Source organism: Coptis chinensis, chromosome 8 (assembly GCF_015680905.1).
Source record: "Coptis chinensis isolate HL-2020 chromosome 8, ASM1568090v1, whole genome shotgun sequence".
NCBI classification, from domain to species: Eukaryota; Viridiplantae; Streptophyta; class Magnoliopsida; order Ranunculales; family Ranunculaceae; genus Coptis; species Coptis chinensis.
Genome location: NC_141463.1, coordinates 10,818,827 through 10,837,862, shown reverse-complemented (window position 1 = coordinate 10,837,862; position 19,036 = coordinate 10,818,827). Strand labels below are relative to the sequence as shown.

Here is a 19,036-nt window from a genome sequence, read left to right as displayed (position 1 = left end):
TTTCAAGTGCTGATTTGATTGTGCTCAGATTCAGCCTTCCATCCAGAGCACGACCAAACAAAGTCATCTTATTATAGCCCACATATTTAGTCTTCATTTTCTCAGTACTGGTGATCATAGGAGGATCTGTATAAGGCATCTTCATCTTAGCATCAAAATCCATAGCAAGAAGTTCAATAGAATTGGGTTTTTTGGAGGAGACAGTAACTTGTTTATGTTAGGGCTCATGTAAAGAAGGAATTGAAATAACTTGGGTTGATGAACTGTGAAGAACCACTAAGCTTCCAGTAACCCCTTATATAGCCCAAACTCTCCAGCATTCCAACCACATTCAAGTAGTCTCAATTCGGCCTCATATCTTGCCCATTCAAACAATTCCATCGTGTTAAGAAAACCCAATAATCTATCCATAATATCTTTGGTATAGAAATAATCCACCAAATGGCTTCCTCTTCATTAAGTTCATCATTTCCCATTGATATCTCAACCTGCATTAAGGTGGAAAAGAGTCTAGATTAAGACACCCATCATAACACGTAATCTTTGTTAAATCTTGTTTAGACATTAGCAAGATTTGATCCCAATCTCAGCAAAAAAGCACCATACCCAGGAAAGTTATCTCCACACAATAACCGCCTATTACACGTCAAAGACCAGCTGGAGTTAGAAAAGAAGCAATGTATCTAAAAAGAAGTAAACACCCAGAGTTCTGAACCCACATGCAAAATCTAATATGTTTATGAAGAGACCACGAGACTTGAATCCAAGGCCATAGCAAGCAAATCTAAAGAAAATGGCCGAACAGCCACTGACTTGCTTTATTTTCTGAACTAACAATGTTTACATTGTATGATTTTACCAGAAAGTAAAGGCCTGATGAAATATTGGGCATTATTGAAAATGGGCCTGTGATGATACAGTTAAAATGGTTTGGTTTGAAATTCGAAGGATTTGAAATGGTTTGAATTGAAACTGAACGTGAATTAGATATTAAATTAAAATTGGATTAGAATTAAAATTAAAATTAGGTTGAAATTGGATTAGAGATTGTATGTGGATTGAAATTGGATTAGAGATTGAAATTGATTTGGAGTAGAGATTGAAATTGGATTGAATTCTCGTAGTTTTGGAGTACACGATAAACAAACATAGTCAGACAAAAGCAAAAAGTAGAAAAAATAGAGTCTCAAAAAATGTATTTCGAACCTCTCAAATCTCACTCTCATTTCACCTTCTTTACTTGATACTTCAAAATTTGATACCGGAAATATCAGAACAAGGAGTACAATTTGGTTGAGTAGAAGAAGTTTTTGTGGATACGCTGTTGAACAGTTTTCTGATGATGAGTATGAATGTGATTTCGATAACCAAAAGGTTTTTTCTTTTGAATTTTATTGCCATTTAGTACAATTAGTTCAATTTGAGCTATGAGAACTTTAGCGTTGTGTTACAATGTGAGAATGTGACTTATACGTTGTGAGTATAGTGTAGCTTAACTTATGGTCTGCAAGTAGTATTTTGTTATGAAATTGTTAAAGTGTAGGCGTTTCTGAGACTAGAATTATGATTTTGGTGTAAGGGGTTGTCCTACGTGGCTAACATTGATGAATGGAAATGGAAACTTAGTTTGCTATCACGTAGCGAACAAGACCAAGAGATAATTAGTAGAGATAAAAGAGATAGAAGGGATTATGAGCAGATTTCTAATCTTGCTAAATGGATGGGACTTTACAGGTTAGGGAATCGATTTGTGACACTTTTTCTTATTTGGTAGTGTTTTTGAACTTGAGTTCTGATGTGCTGTTTATGTTTAAGTGAGCTTTATGGAAAAGTTGTGGTTGCAAGCAAGGTCCCTCTTCCTAACTACAGACCCGATCTTGATGATAAGCGGCCTCTTTCTCTCTCTCTCTCTCTCTCTCTGTAGCTGTAAGGTTGATTACATTACAAAGCTCCATTTGCACAGGTGGTTCTCTCTCTTAGCTTGCAAAGGAGAGTTGAAGGTCTCGTTCAGGAACACCTTGATAGAATGCAATTAAGTTCTGGAAAAATCAATGACAATTCAGGTGATCCTAGGGTTGTTGATCTGATTGAAGATTTAAACCCAGACGAGAATCCAGACTCATTTCTTGACAGGTCGGTCATGGAAAAGGTTCTTCAACGTCAAAGTTCTCGAATGTGCAATTTCCAGAGATCATGGCAGGTAATAATTACTTTCTCTGTTGCTGATGCAGTACGTTGTGCAATTATTGTTGAAATTAATCCCACATTGAGAGTCTAAAGCCTAGCCAATCAATATATAAATCATGGGGCCGCTTCACTCATCACCAGTTGGTTTTGAGTTGGATGCCCATCTTTAATTATTATGACTACAATTTGGTCGTGGGTAAACATTTGATCATAGTAACACTTCTATCTGCCCACACGCTACTTGTTGGGGGAGTTTATATTGAAAGAAATTGTATACTTTGATGATTGATCCTTCTGTGGGGATCTCTTGTAAATGTCATAATGTGATCATTTGTCTTTACAAACAAATGTTCAGAGTTCAGGTTTGATGATATACAAGCTATTTGTATATTGTTGTGAGAAAGTTTCGCATCAGTTTAACATTCTTTATTCTTCCTCTATAAATGGTCCTGCTTTTCTGGTGAATGGAAAAAAGGGTTGGGCACTTAAAAGAACACATATTGTTGGTCCTCACACATAATGCCATTAGGTTGCATGAATTTTCTTGTAGTTCGGTGTGGAGATTACTTAAAAGAATACATATTGAAATTATTTAGGGTTTTTCATCTGGGTTATTGATTTATATAGCGCTAAATTTGATCATTTTTTTAATTCCCAGGAATCACCCGAGGGAAATAGGATGCTGGACTTTAGGAAATCACTTCCTGCATACTCAGAGAAAGATAGGCTACTCTCAGCTATTGCTTGAAATCAGGTTTTACTTTCGTGCTGATGTCCTTCCTAGAAGATTTCAGTCGAGTATGATGAGTATTGTTTGGTTGATAATTCCAAGTTGTGTACATGGCGTAGTCATGTGCATAAACGATTTAGATTGTTTTTCTAGTGGTGCTGGAGCATATGCTCTTAAAATATTAAAGGCTAGAGTACTCCATATTATCAAGGAGTACAGGTAATTAGACACAAAAGCCCCTCTTGAGTTAGGGATTTTCCCTTTTGTTGTGTTTTTTCGTTTCGTTTTCTGGAGATTCTTCCTTCATTTTGTACTGTGCTTACGAAAATAAATTGGGAAAGAACGAAATACATCAACAATAAACAACCACCTCATACTTTGACTTTTTTTTTCTCCTTGTAATGACTCATTGCGACATTAATGGATTAAGAGTTTGACTGGGATTTGTCACTTGAGCTGTAGCTTTTAAGAAAGTTACTTTCTGGCTTGAGCTCATTTATGGTTCCTTCTGTATGGTTCCAACTTATGATAAACTTGGATCCAGTTTATGTATGTATATAAGACAGTCTTTTTCATAGTAAGCTTCAGTTTGGAAAGCTGTGCCTGTAATATTGTTAAATCTTGTAAATGCAAATAGGATCCTGGAGCTATTTATAAAACAACATTTTGGCTTGCAAATGTAAAAACTATTTTGTTATAAATTTTTATTGCTATTATCTTTTGTGTTAATGTATTTGTAACAAAACCTTTTTGGTAATTTGCAAAGGTAAAATTTTGTCCATCTCACATCCCCCACAACTCCGGGAACATGTCACAATTTTTTTCGTGTGTTGGTATTGCATTAATAATAAAAAAAAGGAGTAAAGCTCAGATTTAACCTTTAAGTATTCTGCAAATTGGATAAGCATCGGCAGATTCTCTCATCTGTCTACTATTTGTCTTTTCACATATGCTCATGGAAGTGGAAGCTATTGATATTTCCAAATTCGGTTAGGTAAAAATTTGGACATATTTCCAACAGGCTGTTTTTGCACGCGTTATATCCGGTTTGTGAATTTTCTATTGGTGTTACCAATTGTTACTTTTTTTTATATGACAGGTCATTGTGATCTCTGGAGAAACTGGATGTGGCAAAACCACTCAGCTTCCTCAGTATGTATTAGAGTCTGAGATAGAATCTGGTCGTGGAGCGTTTTGTAGCATCATCTGTACACAGCCTCGACGAATATCTGCTATGGCTGTTGCAGAAAGAGTTTCTACAGAAAGAGGAGAGCCTCTTGGTGATTCTGTAAGCTCTTTCTCTCTCTATAACTTTTCTGATTTTTATAGTACTGCTTTTACTGTAAAAATTTCATTTGAGAATCTCTTTCTTCTTGCTTCCATACATCATTAGCTTCTGTGTTAGGTTGGTTACAAAGTTCGATTAGAGGGAATAAAAGGAAAAAATACCCATCTGCTTTTTTGTACCAGCGGTATTTTGCTAAGAAGGTTGTTGAGTGACCGCAATCTGAATGGGGTAACCCATGTTTTTGCTGATGAAATTCATGAAAGAGGGATGAATGAAGGTCTGTTCCTTATGATTTGATTTCATTTGGAAGTATTTCATTCCAGATATTCACATATTTTTGCCAATACTTTGGTTAAACTTTGTTGTGCAAATTTTTTATTGATTGTGCTGAAGGATCTTCTTCCACGCCGTCGTGATTTGAGATTGATTTTAATGAGTGCCACTCTGAATGCGGAGTTGTTTTCTAACTATTTCGGAGGAGCACCAACAATTCACATTCCAGTAAGCCAAATGTAGCTGGACTGATGTGATTATTTTTGATGGAAAGTGATATGTATTAGTATAATGTTTGTTTTGCGAATTTGCGACTTAAAAGTTACATCGTTTATTGTGTATTGTCACTGTCTGAATTTAAGTTTGTATATTTATTATTATTAGTAGTAGTAGTAGTATAGCTGTTATAGTGTTATTGTTATTCTTATTATTGCACTTCCTTTTTTCAGGGATTTACGTACCCCGTAAGATCACACTTTCTGGAAGATGTTCTGGAAATGACGGGATACAAATTGACTTCATTTAATCAGATTGATGATTATGGCCAAGAGAAGTTGTGGAAAACACAAAAGCAGCTCATGCCACAAAAGGAAAAATCAGATCACCACACTCGTTGAGGTAATTGGCTAATGCACTTACATAAATCTCGATTTGATCAGTATGCTTGTATGTAAAATGATCTTTTCATCTTTTGAGGTCATCCACACAAGACACTAGATCTTACTAAACTATTTCAAGCTTAATGATCAACAGTTGTTTATCATTGCTATCTGAAAGCATGTCATGAACTACAGTATAGGTGTAAAACAAAGAAGAATACTTCATTTAGGTCTAATCATAGCATCCCTGGTCAATGCATGCAAGCTACCATAGATCAGACCATATGTTAGTAGCTCCACTAAATGGTAAATCCTAATCATTAAATAGTCCCCGAAGCCCAAGATCTCAAGAAACAGAGCTACTGCTTACACAAAGATCATCAAGTGTAATATTTGTTCTCTTCAAGCGTAATATTTGATATGCTACTTGCATTTACAGTAGTTCAAAGAACATAGATAAAGCCTTGTTCATCTTGTTAATCTGCATCAGGATGCTCTCAGTAAGTCAAACTTTGAGAACTACAGCTCCCGGGCATGTGATTCTTTGTCATGTTGGACACCTGACAGCATAGGATTCAATCTAATTGAGGCGGTTTTATGCTATATATGTCGAAAAGAGCGACAAGGTGCTGTACTGGTCTTCATGACAGGTTGGGATGACATCAGTAGTTTGAGGGATCAAATTAAGGCCCATCCCCTCTTAGGAGACCCCAACAGGGTTCTGCTACTTACCTGCCATGGTTCAATGGCCACATCTGAACAGGTAACACCAACTCCTTTAATCAATTTTCCTTTACTAGTTAAACTTTATCTTAATATTTGTTATCACAAAATTGTATCTTTGTTTTGTGTGTGTGTGTGTGTGTGTGTCGCGTGTGTGCGTGTGATAGATACATAATTAGTTTTTAGCGAGTTGGGAATCAGCTTGCTTTTCTTTTTTGTCATTGTTTTCTTTTCTCTGTTTATTGCCTCAAGCCTGCAATTCGTCTTTGTATCAAAGTTCACATCTACGATCAGTCACATTGGTGTCTCTGCAACATTCTGGAGCTGAACTGGATTTGTTTGGATGCCACACAGGAATATGGAAATCCATAGGTCCAATCATCTGGAAGCAGATTGAGGACCAGCTATTAGCCTAACATTGATTACGTTGAGAGCAGATTGTAGACCGCCTTAAATTACTTTTTTAGACTTGATTAATTATAAGTCACTTCCTAATTGCTACCCTTTTTATGCCACTGCACTCATATTTCAACACTCAATATAAAAAAGCTCTAATGCACTGGGCTAACTACCTATTTCATATCCTCTGTCATCTTCTTCGTCCCTTATAGAGCTGCTTTTCTTTAATTAATTTACTCTGTGTTTACATACTCGCTACTACACTGGGGTAAGTGGTTAAATATTGATTACCAGTCAGTTGTGATTTTCATTGCTGACTGTATGGCTATATGTTAATTTAGTTTGGAATTCACATTAAAATCCAGTGTTCTTACTTGGAAATGGTTATTTATGCAGAAACTCATATTTGAGAGGGCACCTCCAAATATCCGTAAAATAGTTCTTGCTACAAATATGGAAGAGGCTAGCATTACAATCAATGATGTTGTTTTTGTAGTTGATTGTGGAAAAGCAAAAGAGACCACATATGACGCTCTGAACAGCACACTATGTTTGCTACCTTCATGGATATCACAAGCTTCTGCTCGACAAGTGAGATAATTTCATATTTAGACTTTACTTCCAATTGACCAATTCTAGGCTAGTACTAGTCTAATGCATGTCTTTTCGATAGAGGCATTGTTGGAATCAGCTTCCTCTTCTTTATATAGGTCACTTAAATGAATTAGGTCAGACATGGTTCCTCCTCCTCTTTATATAGGCAAGATGCCTGCGCTTCCTCTTCTCCCGCGTCAGGTCAGGTTCAAGTCTTCAGGTCATTTGCGAGCCATGATGACGAGTTATGGAGGTTTAATGAAGTGCGTGACTGAAGTTGCGGTCATGAAGTCAGCAGTAATGACGTACGTTATGAGTCGTTGTGGAACTGGGTGGCGAGAGTGTTGGAGAGGTCGCTTCTGGATGAGGTCATCACCCGATCTGAGTCACTTTGAAGCGAGCTTGTGGAACAAGTACCTGAGGTCGGCTGGTGGTGGCGTCGCTTTGAAAGCGAGTCGCGTAGATCGCCTGCCTTAGTTGAGTTACTATGAAGGAGCTCATAGGGCGAGTACCTAAGGTCGGTTGGTAGTTCTGTTTGTGCTGGACGTGTGTGGTATTCATTGGATGTGAATACTACTCCCTCACAATAATAAATAACGAATCTTTTTGCAGGGCATAAGAGTAGCATGATAAGTGAGGGAATAATATTCACATCCAATGAATATCAAGCATGTGTCCAGCATAAACATCTTCACCAACCGACCTACAATCCTTGTCCTCATAGCTCGCTTCATAGTGACTCAACTATTGCTTAGAAGTTCTCCTGTACTTATTGTGTTATTATAGAAAAACCAACTTTAGAAAATAGATATTAAAACGTGGAAGAGAACTTGAGCTGGTTTTATGGGACTGAAGAGTGATTGTTGGACATAAACAGTGGTTAAACACTGTATAATGCTAGCCCTGAATCAAAACCCGAGATTGCATGATAATATTTATCAACTTTGCTCTCAACACTAAAAAAATTCAAAAGATTCAAAACTTTCCAATAATTAAACCACTTAACTGACTTTAATTGCAGCTATCCCAGCAAAAAAAAACACAATCTATCACACCTTTAGTTTGGTTATAGATTAAGTTGCAGTCATGTAAGCCTTACGGATATGCAACTCATTGACTATATGTGGATGAGTGGATCTTAAGCAAAAATCTGATGGTAATTGGATATTATATTATTGAGAGATAGATAGATGCAATCTTTCTAGAGTCTGGATTTAGAGAACTTGTGTGGGCGCACCCAACCTCGTTGGATTCTCTTTGGGATTGAGATGTAAAAAGTTTATATAGTATTAACGCCGTCTCTTTACACGTTACCTAAACACAGCCTGTTAGATTTTTTTTTTGTAACTAAACATTTGTTGATCGATTATCTTTTTAATGAAGAAAATCCCAAAAAAGATGTAAAGGTTGATGAGAATGAAATTCTAAGAGTAGTGAAAGAAGATGACGTGGATGTAGAAGACATCACAATTAAGTATGCCGAAGATGACGAGATGGAGAAAATTTAGATGATTGTTTCACGGTCTTATTAGATTTTCTTCTACTCAACAATTCAATAATTTAGTACATAATTCATTTGGACCTATTAACGTTTGTTTACAATGTGCGAAATATGAATTATTCGACTGTTCTACAAATATATTGATGCAATTGTGCTTAAGCTGGATTTCAGTGTGGTCCTTGTCTTGCTCGTGTTCATTTGCCAAATTCTCTACAGTAACCTCCCATTGCTCATCCAATTTCAGTGAGCATATTCTTTCTAGATTTTTAGGGTCACAAAACCATGGTCGGCACTCCACACATACTGTGCCATAAACTTTGCACTTGGGAAAATACAGAGAGGAACTCTTGGCTCTACTTGATATAAACTGCAAAGATTTTCAACCTTGAACTTGTGTAACCTGTATATTGCTAGGTAGGTTGTAGCAATGTAGTTGATTCACGTCTTCGACCTAGAGATCAAATCCCTAAAAAGCTTGGATTCCTATTTTGTTGCGAAGAGGAGAAGCAACAAAATGGTGGTAATAGCAAGGAAGAAGTTTGGCGGGAAGCGAAGATGCGTGATGGGGTCTTATTTTTTTTTTGTCAAAGAAGAAGAAGAGTAATTTTTGGGATTTGGACAACTATGTTTGGGAAACATGAAAAGAAGACGATCTTAATCCACACGGTATACATATCAATCCCAAAGATAATCCAATGAGATTAGGTGGTCTTAATCCACACGGTATACATATCAATCCCAAAGATAATCCAACGAGATTGGGTGCACCACACAAGTTGCCTTGTGCGGTATACATATCAATCCCAAAGATAATCCAACGAGATTGGGTGCACCCACACAAGTTTTTTGCAATGCTCTTATTGGAATCTGATATTTGTATGCACCTTAAATTGTTATTGCATTTGCTTTCTTTTGGATAATACTGGTTGTTTTATTGTTGTTTTGCTGCTATTGCTATCATTTCTTAAACTCCATAAATGAGATTGGACAATACTGTAATATTTTGTATGTCAAATAATTTGTGCTTTCCCCTGCTCCTTTCGATATAACACATATGCTTATAATATTTGTGGTCTCCACAACAAACTTCTATTTGTCGTAATTTTTTTCTTGCTTGGCTATTTAATGGTGAGTTTGGCAACCTAAAGTCTATTGACTTCTACTTCAAACAGAAGTGAAAAAGATAATAGTTAGTTTGGTGGCATGCCAACTTAAAAGTTAAAAATTTAGAAAGTTATTTTGGCAAACAATTAGGTTACTTGTTCAAGCCTTGGTCATAGTCAAATAATCTCAATGGAACAATAGCCACAGAGTGACTTGGACAAATAAGACACCGATTCCTTCTCTAAGATCACAAAGTACCCCCACCATTTAACCAATTAACCTCACCAACTTGATGTTCTAAGAATTGTTTACCTTGTTTTATTGGAAATGACATGGTAAAGAAGTGAAGATGAATCACCGTTCTCCATTATTCAAATGGAAAAAGAGAGATGGATTCCGCTTTCAACGAATTTCCAGTTGCAGAGAATGATTTCTTCTTGGAACAAGTGTGTGTGTTTGGGGGGGGGGGGGATTGTTTGTTTGTTTCAATAGATAAATTAGAAGAGAAGAATAGGAAGTCTTTTCCAAGTAGGAATCTGGGATGAAGATAAGAATAGAAAGATATCAAGATTTGTGTGAGGAGAGGTTACTAAACAAGAAACTCTTGGTTAGTGGGAGAGAAGAAAAGAACCTGTTTTTCATTTTATCCTTCTCAAAGTTGTTTTTTAGGAAGCAAATAGCAATTATTTTTCACTTCCATTTTTCTGCTTTTATGTAGCACAAAAGCAATGTTACCCATACATGCTTTTTTTAATATATGATTTCAATTAGGAAAAAAATTACCTTTTTCAGTGCTGCCAAACTCCCCTTAGTAATGCTTGATAGTGAACAAATTGGTATACCGTAAGATATTAACTTTTGACGATCTCTTTCTGGTTAATTTTTAACATTTGTACCGTTTCCAGTGTATTCTTGTTTATTGATTAGTTTCCATGCAATTATGTTGATCCTTATGTAGGGGGGTGGAGACACAGGAAGCGTCTCGTTGTTTTAATTGTGGATCCTACAGTCATTCATTAAAGGACTGTCGAAAGCCTCGTGATAATGCTGCTGTTGACAACGCTCGTAAAGAGCACCAATCCAAACGTAACCGGACTGTTGGTTCTCGTAGCACACCTCGGTATTATCAAAGTTCTCATGGTGGAAAGTATGATGAGATAAGGCCGGGTGTCCTCAGTTCTGAAACGAGGCAACTCTTGGGTCTTGGGGTAATTCTCTTATGCTCTCATTTAAGTTTATGGTGTTCTTTAAGACTACAACTATATACCTCAATCAGATTGTTTGATGCAGTTGCGGTGTTATCGTCTGCACATTGGCATGCAGGGCCACAGAGTCATTTCAAATAATATTAATTATATTATGATAATTTATCACAGTTCGGATTACTATTAGATGCCCTCTGATGTCATAATGTCTATCATGTCCTTGTTTCGCATCTGCCTGTCGTAAGATCCTTAATTGTGAAATGACTCATCATTTGAGAAGTTTTACTTGATTGCCTATATTTTGCTATATAGATCGGACATGCTGCCATGTCTGTTATCCTGTTATATAAAAATTGATGGTGATTGTAGCGGATAAGATTGTGTATTTTTTGTCTTTGTGCTATACAACTTCCATTTCCTTAAAACAAAACCAATATGTCAGATACTCAGCCTCCCAGTCTTAGACTCTTCCGCTGTTATTCTAGCTTTACCCTATGGCATTGATGTCTTCTAGACCTGAGCTCTTTAATTTGCAACTTCCCATTGTTCAGTACAATAAACTCAACTGTTTGCGGATCCAGCCACATAATAAGTTTTCCTTATTTTGTAATTCTTCAGGAGCTTGACCCACCTCCATGGCTGCGCAGAATGCGTGAAATTGGATATCCACCAGGCTATCTTGGTAAGTGCATCTATCTCTGTAATTAGCTACTGTTCTCTCTTACTATATGGTAATTCATTACAGCTTTCTGCTTTCTGGAAAGCACTCCTAATAACTCTAATTTGTATCTGTTAGATCCAGAATATGAGGACCAGCCTTCTGGGATCACAATTTATGCTGATTCATACGTTGGGCATCTTCACCAGGCACTTTCAGTTTCGATGCATCTAGAAACCGAATACATCTCTTTCCCAACTGTTCATCAGATACAGGGAACTACAGTGATCCTAGACGTTCTCGAGAGTATAGAGATGATGGCCCTCCAGGCTGCAACCTTGGATTTGATACACCAAGGTACGGTGGTTATAGTCCAACTTATGCAAGTGATTCATACAGTCCGAGAGGTTATCCAATACCAAGGAGCACAGACAGAGGGAGGTGGAACCCTCTGGTCCATGACGATTCCCCTAGTTTTAGTCCTAACAGCCCTGTAACTCATGCATCACCAAATACTTTGCAGTCTCCTCAGAGTTTCAGCTCAGCCAATTCTGAGAGTCGGTCCGACGGTAGTCATCATAACTCGAGCTCTGATTTCTCGTCTAGGAGGAATGACAGGCAAGATCACCACCGTCACCGTAGAAAGTAAACAGCGTAAATACTTCTCTTGACGTTAACAGTTGGGCTAGTTGTTCACGCGATGAGTTTGCCCCTTGACCCGTGTATTGCTACCTGTACCATGTACTGTCAAATCTTTGCATCAAATTTTACTGGGAACTAAGTTGTAGTGTAACACTGTAACCTTTTCTATAAACATTACATCTGTTAAGAATTTGATTGGTGCCATTAGTTTTTTATATTAAGGAACAATGTAAAATTCTTATCAGTTGCCAAATGTTATGATGCTAGGTGCCATATCTGACATAGTTTTATGCTGTTAGCTGATCGTTTGTGGTTTATTTGTAAACACCTCAGACGTAAAACGTTATTGTTATTGTTCAATAAGTAGTACTTTGGATGGTGAAAAAGGATGCAACCCACGTCACCAACTGACTGTTATCCCTACTCTTATTGGTTCTCAGAACTTCAGAACTGTTAATATGGCAACGTAATATTCATCCAAATCTAAGTCCAAAATAAAGCAGGTTACAATTTTCAGCGGAAGTTCCTGAAGATTTTCAATATAATGAAAAGATTTATGTGAATGGACTGCTTGTATGTTGACAACACACACATTTGTGCTGCTTAACAAAGAGGCGCAACTAGATTAATAGCAGGACTTGACTCCTCATGAGTCACATGACCAATGGTCCTGGTTTCTGAATCATGCTGTCAAAATTATTCGAAGTGTTGTAACTTGTAAGTTTCAGCTTCAGGCTTCAGGTCTAGGCAACTGATGCTAGGTTGCTAGTTGATCTCTGAAACAACAAATATTTTATTCTTTACTGGGTCGGCGGTTACAACGCAACTTAAAAATTCAAACTCGGTTGATTATAAGCACATACCTATCCAACCACTGAGCAAAGTTGTACACATTAGCTACAACTATCAAAACCAGTATCAGAGTTACAATGCTAATATACTAAAGAGGAAACAAACTAGTTGTTGTTTTTTTTCTTTCTTTCTTTTTTATTTTCTGTTGTGTGTATATTAAAGTATTGATGAGGAACATAAAGGTGAGGGTGTTGGTGGCCTTTCTGTCAATGGTAGGTGTGAAACTGTGTCCAATAAACAGGGGAGGCACTCGGTTAACAACCTCAAACATCTAAGGCCCCCACTGTTATACAGATTCAAGTGCTAAAAATTCTAAGGTGTCTCTTTCTAAGTATCTTACATCGATCTTGACTCCACTTCCTACTGGTCTGTGGTTTGTTTATTTATATATGCTTTTCCTAATATAGTTAGGTGCGGTTGCTCACCATCCTACGTATTCTCCTACAGTCCCTAGTACTACATGCCTAATAAAAAGGGATTAGTAGCAAAGCACTTAGGAGATAATCAATTAAACTGAAGTAAGGAGGATTTGATCTCTGTGCTGTTTATGCCCATACTGCATCTATTTGATTAGCCTTCTCAAATGATGAATATTATGGCTAGTAGTCCTCATGACAATTCCTTTTCTTTCTCAAAGAGATACTTCCAATTGAAAAAGAAGAATGAAGATGATGACAATGAGGAGACGGCCCTGTATTCATATTCCTCCTCACATGTATGTGAGGACACTGATGATGTTAACTTGGCAATACAGGTAGTCCCACCATTAAAGAAGAAACTATACCTATCAACGAAGGCAGTTTCAAGGTTTCGATCAGTGTTTGGAAAGAACCGGCCTAGTCTCTCATCAGGTCATGGTATGCGAGTGGTCTGTACTCTTTTCGGATATAGACATGGTCACGTAAACTTTGCATTCCAAGAAGATCCGAATTCATACACGGCCTTCTTCATTGAGCTCCCGACACCAACCAGCAATTTGATTCGAGAAATGGCGTCAGGCTTGGTACGAATTGCATTGGAGTGTGATAAGGTTCAAAAGAAAGGAGTAAAGTTGTTGGAGGAGTCTCTTTGGAGGACTTACTGTAATGGCAAAAAATGTGGGATCTCCATAAGACAAGAATTTGGACCTGAGGAGTTGAAAGTGCTGAAAGCAATTGGACCTATATCAATGGGTGCTGGTGTATTACCTGGAAATGGAACCAAGGCTGACGGTGAGCTTATGTACATGAGAGCTAAATTTGAGAGAGTTATTGGGTCTAGGGACTCTGAGGCCTTCTATATGCTGAATCCTGATCTTCTATATGCTGAATCCTGATGGCACTGGTGGTCCTGAACTCAGCATTTATTTGTTTAGAGTGTAAGATTGCAATGGAAGGTCGTTTGACACTACTTTTTGTAGTTTTTTTCCTCACAAGTAGTAGTGTGATAGTATTTCTCTTGTCAAGTTTGGTAAATAGTTATGTGGTTTGGACCATGAAATGAAATGTAACCTTTAATCTGTTTTCTTTTGTTTTTAATCTCTCTCCCATGGCGCAAAGAATAAAACTGTAGGGGCGCGGCATTTTAGTAAATTTAAAGAGAATTGATCAGTGAACAGTGGATCTTTCCGATTATACCCTTGTACAGATTCGATTATTACATTCATTGTTCAAAAGATAAATGTGTAATAATATATGTGAGAGAGGGGTAAAACCATCTATTTGTACAGTGAAATTCAGACATTTCTCTCCTGATTAATCACAATGCCCTCTATTTTACAAACAATTGCGAGATTGCAACTAACTGAGAGTTGGATTTTTGTGCTGCCTGGCCCAAACTAGCTGACCGCACACGTGGCGTAGACACGTGCCAATTAACTAGTTTTAGTAAATACCCTAGCCAGAAAGCTCTCTCTTAAAAAACGTTAAGTTGGCTATGCGACAAGGGTGGAAATTTGGCCCTAACGATCCTAACCCGGCCTTGACCGACCCGACCCTAAGCCCTATAAAGCCCTCACAGAGTTTAGGGCTGGGCCGGCCTGGCCATAATGACTTCCAGGGCAGGGCTAGGGCTAAGGTTCTAAAACATAGGCCCGGCCCTAATTCAGCCCTCATTAGCCCGGCCCTAACCAAGCCCTAGTTATAGTTTAACACTTTCACTATAAATACATACACATACCATAATTGTTCAACTCTTTGTTAAATATTTTCAATTAAAATAACATTGTCCTTTGTAATTTATCACTAACACCCAAGGGTACTTCCAATAACTTGTCTTATATAACAAAAACTTGTCAACTTAGCAGTCATGAAGAACAATGAGCACTAGCCTAATAAAAAATAAGACTTTATTTCTTTGATCATCAAATCAAAGTCTATAACTTATTATTCTCAATTTCTTTTCCCACTTACTTCTTATAAATTATATTTTTATTCACATCCAAGCCAAGTCTAGAACTAAAGGTTTCCTTCCACACCATTAAAGCGAAATACAGAGCAGACATTTGTAACACAGAAACCAAAAAACAACCTTCGTCAGAAAAATATATGGCATTTGTAATCTCAAATCTTTCTCCATCACTTGTTCAAAAGCCAATCTTTTCATTTCCATATACAAAGCTTGAATCACTTTTAAATTAGAAGAAAAGTAATATTATATTCGTTTGAATCTATTATGGAAACAGTTTATGATATTGGAAACAATTTAACAACTTTCGTGGCCCTTAACCAAAGTTATTCTGTTTCTTCTTTATATCTATTACTTCTTCTTTTAAAATGATAATATAATTATTTGTCTATGTACTTTTCAATGTTAAATATAATTTTAGTGAGGTTTGAGTACAAGGAAGAACAAATTCCGAACTCTCAATGTACTTCAGTTCTTTAGATTGTGGATGCGCATTTTAAATGTTGGACTTTGAGTTTGTAGATGATCTTTGTACATTTTTGTAATATAAATGAGTTTTAAAACTGATGTAGTAAAAAGAAGAAAATATATAGGCCCGACCCTAAAGCCTTTAAAGAGGGCTTATGGTAGGGTCAAGCATTAAGATTTAGACTTGTGACCCAGCCCAACCCGATCCTATGCTGACTTTAGGGTCGGGCCGACCCGGCCCATTGCCCACCCCTACCATGCGTTCATTCATAACATTTCAATTGGGGTAGGGGTGCCAACGGGTGGGTTTTGGGTTGGGATTTAACGGTTTCGGTTTGGGTTTTACTATTTGCGGTTCTATAGGTTTCGGTTCTCAACGGTTTTAGTATGAGAATTATAGAACCCAATCCAAAACCATAAAAACCCACGGTTTTTTATCGGTTTCGGTTCTAATTCGGGTCTTTATTATTTATTATGATTATTAAACAATTTCAATCATTTAAACACTAAAACTTGTTTTTATTTTTATTTTTTTCTTTTCCTACATGATAATATTTTATGTATAATTAGTGATGTATCAACAATCATATTTATATCAATCTATGAACATATATCAATCATACACATTAAAACATTTACCATTCATGTGATAATTTCAAGCTTTGATATAGAAATTAGAATAATCAAATATCTAACCCTATTTTTTTTTTTCCTATGTGCATACACATATATTTGTTAACTTGATATATTTTATGTGCATACACATATACTTACTTGTACACGTGTATTAACTCACATTTTAAATCTAACATGCGAGCATAGTACAAAATATCGGGATATAGCAAAATATCGACCTCTGATTTATGGATATGTATCGTGGATATATCCCCCTGTGTGGGGATTTATTACATTTGGGCATCTGTAAATATCGTTGATATATCAAGATATATAGATAAATATCGACAAATATCCACAGACTATGTGTGGGTATTTCTGACTACAAATATCGTGGATATATCTCGATATATCGACAAATATCGATAAATATCCACAAATATCAACAAATATCGATAAATATCTATATTTTCTTTGAATGTGGTCATTATAAAGGTTGAATTTGATCAGTCCTTACAAGTGTGAATAATGGAGAAGATTGTGATGGGTCGAAGTTTTGGTGAGCTCGCTTTGGAATGACGAAATTTACCTACATATCAAGATTTTGTGATGAACTTGAATCAAGTCGGACATTGTTCCCCCTTTCCTCATCCAAGTCCCTATCTTGATGAGAATAAATGAGCTTTTAGACGATGTATTTATAAAAGCGACGATGATGCTCACGACTTTAACTAACACAACTACGTTGAAGCGTTCTTGCCGTTCGTGCATGTGCGAGTTGTCACCTGGATTACGGGCGAGGTGTTATGTTAATAACGATCTATCATGAGTCCCGGAGGTTATCACCTCGTTCTAGACAAGGTGTTATGTTATAACGATCTTCCATGAGTTTTTCGATTAGGTGTTGGACACATGCATAATATATATAAATATATTATTCCCTCACAATATCATACTTTTAATATAAATTACTCTCTAATACTCAAAATACACCTCGGAATTCCTACATATTACATTGACTTTTCATTCTTTAGCAATGAATCTTGAATTTTTTTCTACATATTACAATACTTGTTGCACTTGCACCTTGGCGTTCAATCATATAAGCGATCTATTAGATCTTCTGTTGTGATTGAATCCATGATGAGAGCGTGAAGGCACAGTAACCCCGATGTCCATAGATGCCTGCGCCTATAGAGTCTATCCAACACTCTAACGTCTTCAGGAGACGACCAACACAACTCCAATCCACTTCATCAGTTGTCAATATGACGTGTTCAATTACATCACTTGCCAAAACTAGCCCTTCAATTACACTATAACAATGATTCCTTCCGCATTATGAATCTTGAAGACGAGATCTTTACACACAAGAACAACTAGCCCTAGCATTTCCAGAGAGATAAGAGATAAGAGAACGAAGATAACAATAAAACAGTCACTGAATACCAAAGACACGTGACATCTTTAATTATTACAAAACTCAGGACGTGATATAGACCAACTAAGCAAAACCTAAACTACACGAGAGGCGAGAAAAATCCTACAAAAATTTCGGCAGAGTTTCCTCTGTATTTTCGACATTTCATAAATTTAAATCCTGTCATAACCTTCAAATCCAATAAAACTACACCCAACTACTAAAAGAAATACTGATTCGCAGAACCGGCTACTTAACCATCTCGACTAGTGCCAGTTAAGTCAAGTAACCAATCCTCGAATCAAAAAAATCCTACAAAAATTTCGGCAGAATTTCCTCTGTATTTTCAACATTTCATAAACTTAAATCCTGTCATAACTTGGAAATCCAATAAAACTACACCCACATACTAAAAGATATACTGATTCGTAGAACCGGCTACTTAACCATCTCGACTAGTGCCAGTTAAGTCAAGTAACCAACCCTCAAATCAAAAGAAAACAATTTATATACAAACAAATCCCAAAACCCTAATATAGGTCTTATACAATACAAACTAACATACATACATCTCTACGTTATCATAACAACCTCAACAATATACATCACGTCCTCCACACTACTTATACATCAAAACCCATCTTCCAAAACAAAAGAGCTCAAATATGATACAACTTCATCATAAAACAAATAAAATTGATCAAATACAATACCTTCTAGCTGCGATTAGGTCTCCCACTGCTGTTCTACATCTGCGTTCCAACACAGAACGCACCCCCATGCAAAAAAACATATTACGAGGGGGTAAGCATAAAGCTGATGTAAGTGATTTAGGGATAAGGCAGGTAGTTCCTCCCTCATAGGCATCGTAGTTCCTTATTCCCCTTAACAAAATAATCAAAGTATCATATACGCGATTATACAAAATAACTATATTTAACTTTTCTTTTACCTTCACCCAAGTTAGTTTTCATAGGGTAGACATCACCACATACACAAAAGAGTTAGTAGGGTCTACCCTCTTGCAAATCACAATTCAATCAAGCGAATATAACTAGCACTTAAGACATTAAGTAAATTTAACTATATCATCATATTTTATTTATAACATTGCGGACAAATATCCTTAGCCACGACCACGATAGTCACTTCTACACACTACTTTGTCGTGATACATATATCCAGGAACGACAATCTTTGGTGGATCGGAACATCGCCCGGCATTCCTGTGTACTTCCTCCTCCGGTGTATCTAGGGCCCGTTCTCCGATTCCACTTCAATAGAAGGTAGGTCGTTTCTAGGTCCTCATATTTGTCGGTAGCGTTGTATGCATCCCCGTGCTTCCTTGGCAATGGCCTTGCATTTCTTGGCATACTTTCGCCACAGCAACCGG

General features: G+C 36.9%; 3 pseudogenes across 2 annotated transcripts; all 3 read left to right on the top strand.

The window, feature by feature from the left end:
- Positions 1 to 441: 441 nt before the first annotated feature.
- On the top strand, positions 442 to 8,211 carry LOC147479900 (DExH-box ATP-dependent RNA helicase DExH3-like; annotated as a pseudogene). Its single transcript, XR_015205414.1, has 13 exons — positions 442 to 498; positions 1,183 to 1,374; positions 1,580 to 1,734; positions 1,816 to 2,200; positions 2,846 to 2,941; positions 4,017 to 4,205; positions 4,323 to 4,482; positions 4,576 to 4,706; positions 4,928 to 5,096; positions 5,568 to 5,840; positions 6,596 to 6,790; positions 6,873 to 7,426; positions 7,984 to 8,211. The product of XR_015205414.1 is annotated as a DExH-box ATP-dependent RNA helicase DExH3-like (transcript).
- Positions 8,212 to 9,854: 1,643 nt separating this feature from the next.
- On the top strand, positions 9,855 to 12,180 carry LOC147479899 (uncharacterized; annotated as a pseudogene). The gene is made up of 4 exons (XR_015204274.1): positions 9,855 to 10,241; positions 10,357 to 10,606; positions 11,222 to 11,285; positions 11,400 to 12,180. The product of XR_015204274.1 is annotated as an uncharacterized LOC147479899 (transcript).
- A 1,011-nt stretch (positions 12,181 to 13,191) lies between these two features.
- Positions 13,192 to 14,209, top strand: LOC147479898 (protein MIZU-KUSSEI 1-like; annotated as a pseudogene).
- The last annotated feature ends 4,827 nt before the right edge of the window (positions 14,210 to 19,036 follow it).